Source organism: Dipodomys spectabilis, unplaced genomic scaffold (genome assembly GCF_019054845.1).
Source record: "Dipodomys spectabilis isolate Male_0828 unplaced genomic scaffold, ASM1905484v1 ptg000163l, whole genome shotgun sequence".
Classification (NCBI taxonomy): domain Eukaryota; kingdom Metazoa; phylum Chordata; class Mammalia; order Rodentia; family Heteromyidae; genus Dipodomys; species Dipodomys spectabilis.
The window spans coordinates 5,094,159-5,103,227 of NW_024870840.1; positions in this window are offsets into that span (position 1 = coordinate 5,094,159).

Below are 9,069 nucleotides of genomic sequence, written 5' to 3' on the forward strand. Positions count from 1 at the left end.
TGAGCTACTGTAATGTCCCTAGTGCAACTATTCTTTACATCCTGTCACTGTTTGGAGAAAACTACTCTATTTTCTGAGTGTCTGTAACTTAGGTGGTAGACATCTTGGTCATTACTCCACGTTTTAAGCTCAAATTAGTAAATTAGTAACATCACATACTTGTAAATGCTATTACAAGTACTATCTCAGGTCAACGTGACCATTGGATTCTGCATTGAAAAGCTGTTGTGTACTATATCAACAGCAACTGATTCTGGTATAGTCACACCACCAAAAGACATTGCAGTGGGACTGCAGGCACATCCTTTCACCCCTGAGACTTGGACAACACAGTCCTCTGAGCTACGACAGAGGTATTTTTCTTTGACCTATTCATGTTGCAAGGCTATAACACTCTTTGTGGACAGTCTGGACTCATTGCACCAAAGTCCTTTCAAAATGGTCATTCTTTCTTTTTCTATCATTTTATAGCTTAGTCATAATGTTAGTTGTGAATCAGAATAAAAATACATCAGTGAATACCCTTGTAAAAATAATTAGCCATAGAAAATGTTAGGCAGCATTACTATTGTCATTTTTGCTATTAAAAGGGAAACAATTATAGAATACACATACTCCTGATATCAGTCTACTGTTTTGAAGAGTTATAAAAGTCTAGCTCCATCCAAAAGACAGGATTGTGTTTTATAAATGGAAGTAGAGATCATTAAGGGAAATATGCCACCCATATGAGGGCACCCATATGACCATATATGGAATGTAAAATGTTTGATCTCACAGAAATGGAGAGCAGAATGATAACTATAAAAAGATAAAGAGGTTAGGGGGACAAAGGAGGAACACTAAAATTAGAGCTAACGGGAACAAGGAGTTTTAGTGTGCTATTGTGTAGTAGGTTGGTATTGGTAACAATTATATATTTTACTTTTTTTAAAGCTTAAAAAGGAGTTTTGCATGTTTATGTCAGAAAGCACCAATGAATAAGGAGACAAATGTCTGTATTTTGGAAGATAGGTATGTATGTTTGATCTCATTGAAACATTATACTATAGCCAAGACATTACTCCACTAATATACACAATTTTTATGTATCTTTATAATAAATTTTTTAAAAAAATGGACTAAATAGCAAAATGTGTAGCCAATAAATATGTTTAAACATCATTACCTAATTTTCACTTTTAGTAAAATGAGGTCTAGGGCACCCATTCTGAGGGAAGGACTTAGAATCAGATACAGTGGGTCCTGTGATTTTTATACCATTTTTCTTCATACTCAGGATAAATTGTGCAGTCCCCACAAGGGAAGCGTTCTGTTCAGTAAACAACTAACTCCATTAGCATTCATCACTTGGAAAATGCAGAAATAACCTACTTATAAATAACAAGCAACAAGCCTAAGAAACTCCACTTATCAATGTAGTGGTTTAAGACAAAAAGGAATCTTAGTCAACAGAATAACATCCAGAAACATCTGGTCCCATAAGCTGTGTTTATCATTTTCAAGGCCTCAGTAAAAGCTCTGATTGTGATTTGTAGGTGGCCTGGGATCTGTTTCAGTGTTCCAGATGTTTTTCCTCAAGTTGGAGCAGCCAACAGGAAATTTGTTCAACATTGTACTTTTTAATCATGAATGAGTTTGTAATATTTTCATTGCCTCTCTGAATCTTTTCAGATATTGCTTTTATATTTGTTTAAAAATCATTGAAATTATATCTCACATGTCAAAGTTACCAATTACAGGGTTGAACACAGACACAATTTTGCTGGTATTTCCTCTAGATCTAGTGTAGTTCCTGTTAGATTCTAAGAATTAAGTTAAAACACTGCTTGGATGGCCAAATTAATTAAGATATCATTTTCTAAGTTAAGCACACATTAAAACAACCAGATTAAGAAATTTCTGAACATAAAAAGAAACAAATGCCAGAATCAAAATGTAACCCATAAAATGGCACAAAATCTTCTCCTACTATTTAAGAGACAAATGATTCATATCCAGGGCATACAATGAAAACAATAAATAAAACGGTAAAATAAACAAAAAATAATGTAGGAAAATCAATTGAACAAATATTTCTCAGAAGAATACTACTAGCTAATTAAAACCTTCTGCTGTAAAAAGAGATAAATCAGTTATTTCCAGGAATTCTTTACATTTTCTTCTCATAAGATGATGGATACAGTGATCATATGGTTCTTAATTTAAAACAAATGGTCAATGTGAGTTGAATGAAGGAATTGACTTGGTAAAGGATTGTCTGGAGCTGTTCTGTCTTTGGGTCCCATAGAAGGTAGCATTGACTATAAAGTTTACATATAATTTCTGGTGACACATCTCCTGAAAGTCTGAGACTCACTGAAATGACTGCTGTTTCAGGAGTGAACTTTGTTTCTTATTAAAACTATTTATTTACAATGGTCAAACTATCAGTTAGTTATGTGAACCTTGACGAAAACAGAAAGTATTTTTATACAATTTTAAACTCCTAAGAGAAAATTAAGAGCTGTTTTAAAAAAAAAGGAAAGAAAAATATAAAATCCTTTCTTGAGGGGTTTTTCATCCAAGCAAAGGAGTGTTTTGGAAATGCTGACAGGATACTAGCAAATGACTCCAGAGAGAAGCATAGGCTGTGTTTATTTATCTTAGGAACCACAAGAACATTGCAAAAGGCCAGAGTTGGCCCTGTAAAATGTGTTGCTAACATGTACAGTATGATTGCTTAGTTTGGCAGAATTCAAGTCATTTCTGTGCTGATAAAGAGACACCACAACCTCTCTTCAGGCATCTACGGGATTTACCTCTACAACCCAAGCTTTGCCTCTGAACTCCAAGTCCTAGCCCTACATTTTCCTTGATAGCTTCACATGGAAACTGAATACGCATCTCAAAAATGAATAATTCCCAAAGCAAACTCTTGATTTCTGCTCCACTTCAGCTCAACCTCTTCAATCTCACTACACTATGATTTCATCTTTCCAGTGTCTCAAGCCAAAATGCTTGAAGTCATCTCTCTATTCTTTTATTCTCATGCCTCTACTGGTAGGCCAGCCAACTGTCATCTCTATCTTCCAAACTGACCTATACCCTGACCCCTTCTCAACACTTCTCTAAGGCTAACTCCAAGCAAAAGCCACTCTCGTCTCTTGCTTAAATATTTCAATAGCCACCTGAATAACCTAAATAATCTTCCTTGGCCCATTCCTATTCCTCCATTAGACTATGAAGCCAGAGCATTATTTCAAGGGCAATCGAATCAAGTGATTCTTCTCTTTTGAAATCCTTTCAATAGCTTTCCATCTTCTTCCAAGTTAATTTAAATGTTGAAAACTACCTTAAAAGCCCTGTAGGATTTAGTTCCCATTAGGTATCTCCTCTCATATTATTCTTATCTTACTCACTTTCCTGTGCTCACATTTCCCCCCTCTCTACTGTTATCACATGGAACTCTCTCTTTCTGAGCTGTGGTTCATTTTTTTGGACTTATTCCCATCTATCTTTCCTACATCTGCTCAAATGTCATTTCCAATGGTAAGTCCCTTCTCCAACCGTTTTAGTTAATATCCCAAGTCCTACCATCTTTCAATCCTCATTTCTCAGTCCTACTTTACTTCCCTCTGCTTCACTAATGCCTTTCAATGTCTCTTCCTGCTGCATTGCACAAAGGAGACATACAGTCATTGCTATATCTCAGCCACTGGAAAAGAGTCAAGATAGTCATTAATACAGTGTTTGTGGAATAATGGCACTAATATATGATGTCAGACATATCCACTAGAATGAGTAGACTGGATTATTTTCTATTTTTTGAGTATATTTGAAATTGATTTGGGATTGATTCTATACTTGGTCCTGATAGCCTGGAAGTATTAAGTCAGCACTCAAAATCTCTATTGGAAGAAGTGGCCTAAAGATAAAGTCTAATCACCAGTAGCTGTCATATATTAAAGAGACATCTCATCTATTCTGAAGTATGTTTGAGACATATGGCCTCTCATGGTCTTCAAGATTATTTAGCTTATTAAAGGTCACTTTAACTAGTTACAGGATGATTATGATTTTAATAAGCTGGATGTTTTTTCCCTCTCAGTATTTTACTTTGTTTTCCATTAATATGCTTTGTAGTTAAACATGGCTGTCCACTAGAGAACCTTAAAGTATTTGTGACAGATAGTGTGACCTTGTGAATTGTTTTATTGCTGAAATAAATATTGTGTCAAGAAGGGAGAATTTAGAAATGAGCAACAAAGAGTAAAATGCTTTTGCCTCAGATCAGCAACCCAAAATCCCTGGCGGCAGAAGCTCAGTCTCTGAAGGACATGGAGGTCTTGTAAAAAGCTCAGTATGTGAGTGGGGTTAGCCTGGGACCAGGCCTGGCTGAAACTTTGGGTGAATGAGAAACAGCTGAAGAAAACATTTTTAGTCTCTTTGAGGGATTAGGCGTTTCTTGGTTTACATGAAGATAAGATAATGATATCCTACATCTGCAGCAGCAATAAAACTGTGGAATAGTAAGGAATTCTTTGGCACAGTTTTATGGAGAAGACAGAAGAAAAAAATAAAGATAATGCTGATGATTCAGTGAAAACAAATGTTCTAGAATGACTGTGAAGAGATAGGTCGTGCCTAATTTATGTGACTAGAAACATACTCATGATTTATTGCCAGATTGATGCAATTGAAGAGAAAGGTTCTAAAAGAATATAAACACGTTGTTGGGGAGATATGGCCATTTGAACAAGATAGAAATTTGTACAGCATAGTCTAAATGAACTTGCCTAACCATCAAGAATCAGAGGCAAATTCATAGTCTCCAAACTGTTACTTAAACCATATGTAAATCAATAAAAGTAAAAACAATTTTGCGAAGACAAGAAAAAAAGCATGTATTGATTATTGATTTAAGCTGCCCCTAAAAGTTGATTTCCATCTACACCACAATAACTCTGAATGTGACTCCATTGGAAAATAGGGCCTTCACGAATGTGTTTACGATGAAGTCATGCTGCATTAAAGTGAGGCCTAATTACAGATAGCTATGATCCTTGAGAGAAAACCATGGACAGAAAGGCAGAGATGCTGCCCAATAATATCGGGAGCTTCCCAGAAACTAGAAGAAAAGAAGCCAGGTTGGCATCTTAACCAGAGGATTTGGAGGGAAGATGGTCATAGTCATCAGCCTTCTGTCACTGTAATCAGATACTGAGGATCATCAGGTATAAAGAGAAAGGTTTATTTTTGGCTTATAGTTTGGAAAGTCTCTGTCTTAGATCAGGCAGACAAATTCTTTAGAACTGGGAGGGGAGGGAAATACATCATTATATATGAGATCGTATATCAAAACCATGTACCTTATGGCCAGGATGTGAAAGGACAAAAGTAGAAGGGGCTAAGGAACCCAACTCTCCTGTGAGGGTACACTCCGAGACCCCCACGACTGAAACCTCCCACTTGCCCATCACTTCCCATTAGTGCCAGGCTAGGACAAAGCTTTTAATGCATGGCCCTTTATGGCACATCCCAGACCCCAACTATCTAGAATGGCTCTGCCAACATTTTGACTCTTAATATATAGCTCCACATTATGGAAGAATAAATATCTATTGCTTTAACCAACCCAGTTTGTGTTACTATGTCATAGAAGATGTAGAAAATTAATTCAGTCAGGATGTCTAACCATCATGAAACCAAAGAAAGACATGAACTGACAGCAAACTGTCATGGATTTTGGAACTGTGGGTTAGAAAAAGAATTTACCAAGGCAGGAGAATAGAAAACACAAAGGTTTATTAGTACATGGCTAAAGGATAACATACAGATTTCAAGGCAGGATTGAGTACAGGTTCTACATCATGGGTTGGGTTATTTGATTGGCTATCTTCTTTTTGCAGGCCTAGTTGATTGGGATCATGATTTCATATTCTTGGAGGATGAGTCTTTGCAGGTGACAATCCAAAATGATCATTCTCTCCTTTATCTCTATTCCCCTCAGCTCAAAGTGTGGACTAGTACTAGGCTACTTGAAGCTTTCCCTGCTGCAAGAGGCAGGCTACAACATCACAGAGTGTGTGTCATACAGTGCTACAACAGAGTGACACACTGGAAGGTTAGCTTTGCAATTACAACAGGAATGACTGATGATAGATATGGAACTTGAGCCCCTGAAGGTCTTCTAGACAAAGCTATCTCTTCACTGGTTGACACAGGAATGGGATATGTCAGGAGATGGAAGAAATAGGAAGAAAATTGTTTACCCATTCCTCCTGGTCTTACTCATTCAAAGGAATGAGAATGTTACCACTATTACTCACTTTCTCTGTCAGCTATGGGTTAAGAAGAGGTCTTGTGAACTTTTCTGCCCAGCCTTGAATCACAATCCTCCATTTTTTATCCAACCAAGTATCTAGAATTGATTTGAGCCCCTGGCAACCAGCTTTCCAGGCTGACTTGTTTTCTCTCTTTCTTTTCTTTTTTATTTTTTCTTCCTTTCTTATGTTCTTTCCTTTTTCTTTTTCCTTCCTTCCCTCTTTCCTTCAGTCCCTCAGCTTTTCTCTCTCCTCCGGCCCCTTCTTTTTTTTGTCATTCATGATGCTTGAACTCAGGACCTGAATGCTGTCAGGAACTCTTTCGCTCAAGGCTTGCACTCTACCACTTTGAGCAACAACACCACTTCTGGTTTTCTGGTGGTTAATTGGAGATAAGAGTGTCACAGACTTTCCTGACCGGGCTGGCTTTGAACTGTGATCCTCAGATCTCAGCCTGCTAAGTAGCTAGGATTACAGGCATGAGCCACCAGTGCCCAGCTCTAGGCTTTCTTTCTTAGTGTCTTCCCATATGGGAAGTAGAGGCAGCACCAGTTGGTGATATGAAGTGAAAGAGAATAGATTCTGCTTCAGTATTACACTTGTGGCTGAAGCTGAATCACACCAGTGCATTCTTTGCTTCCAGAAATTCAAATTCCTCTGCTGTCCATATATACATATATATATATACATACATACATATATACACATAAATATATATGTGTATATATACATATATGTGTATATATACATATATGTGTATATATACATATATGTGTATATATACACATATATGTATGTTTATATGTGTATATGTATATATATACATATATATGTGTGTATATATATATATGTATGTATGTATGTATCATTTCACCATAGTGAATTTCTGGACAATTCACAGTCCCCGATTTGATCTGGCATATTCTAACCTCAATCTACAATCATCCCTTCAAGGAATTATCTTCATTTTAACCCTCTAGAATAACTAATTTCTAACCTCAACATATCTCTACAAAACAGCATAAATAATATTTTCTTTATAATATTGAATAGATGGCATGTACTAAGAAGAGAGAAAACTCATGACTACTGAAATTTTTTAGATGATATGCTTTTGTGTTCAGAATGGAGTAAATTTCAGAATGGAAATTATATTTTGCTATCACTAGGGGAGCCTGCCTGGTAAAGCAATGAAGATTGACAAAGCTGAGAAAAACTGCTGGTAAATCCAGCTAGAGTTTTGATATAAAGGTACCAGGGGGTTTATCGGGATGGTTTAGAAACATTGATGGTATATGGTTGGGAGCAGTGAGTCTTACCTGAAGAGCAGCTAGTTGGAGATGCAGATAGGAGGTCAGGGTGGTAATAAATGACTATAGTTCATACTATGTAGGAAGCAGAAAAAGGAGGCTCATGTTCTGAGGCTATCTTGGGCCAAAAGCAGCTGAGGTTACAGGGCAAGTGGTAGAGCTCTTGTCTAGCAATCATATGTCCCTACCTTCAAATTTCTACCTGTTGAAATAAATAAGACAACAACAACAAAAAGCAAAGCCAAGAAGTTAATAGCGTAAATACATTAGCTCTAGGTTCATTAGTCTGTATCTCAGACTTGGTTTTTGTTTTTGTTGTTGTTTTTGTTTGTAATATTTTCTTTTCTTTTTTTCTTTTTTCTTTTTTCTTTTTGGTACTAGGGATTTAACACAGAACATTGTACTAATTAGGCAAATGCTTTGTTATTAGCTACATCCCCGCCACTTCTGGACTTGTTTAATTGTTTGCTTTGATAACTATTCTAAAATCAGTGATTACATAAAGGTTGAGTTTCTAGTCCCCCTCACTTTTCTTTTGTCAGTCGTGGGGCCTGAACTCTGGGCCTGAGTGCTGTCTCTCAGCTCTTCAGCTTAAGGCTAGCACTCTACCACTGAGCCACAGTGCCACTTCCAGCTTTTTCTGCTTATGTGGTGCTGAGGAGCTGAATCCAGGGCCTCATGCATGCAAGGTAAGCACTCTACCACTGAGCCACCTTCCCAGCCCCTCTAGTCCCTTATGTCATTACAGAAATGCTGGGACAGCATTCTGGCTGTGAGCATGATACTTTAACACTTCATAAAGAGAAACTTTAGTTCTCGATGCCAATTATAATGCTTTGCTTCCTGCTTTACTGTAAAACAGGTAAAATTGATAATCAAATGTCAAAAGCAGGAGGGCAGAATGGCTGAGAACTTGAGAATAGATATTAACACCATCAACTCTCTTTGGAAAATTGACTTTAAGATATATGGTGGGACAAAGGGTAAACAATGCAACAGTAATACTAGACACTATGTTGAAAATGAGCTATACAACTTGAAGGAGGGAGGTTGTAAGAGAAAACCTAGGAGAAAGCAAGGGAAGAGGCGACACTGTTCAAAAAGAAACATACTCATTACCTGACTTACGTAATTGTAACCCCCCTATATATCACATATACAATAACAATAAAAAATAAAAAGGTGTATTTACCATTAAGCTTTTATACAATTACAAATACAGTAACAGTAAAAAAAAATGTGTCTATACGGTCACATTTTCAGTAATAATGAAGATGAATAGGGGCTAATATTTTTATATTATGTCAAAGGAGCTATTTATCTGTGAATCACAGGGATATGATATTCTGTTTTTAGCTCCTTCTGAAAATTACAAGAAAAAAATGAACTTGACTATACTCAATATATTGGTTACTCTCAATTTTTACATTTGGAAAAATAAAAGTGTCTCAGTT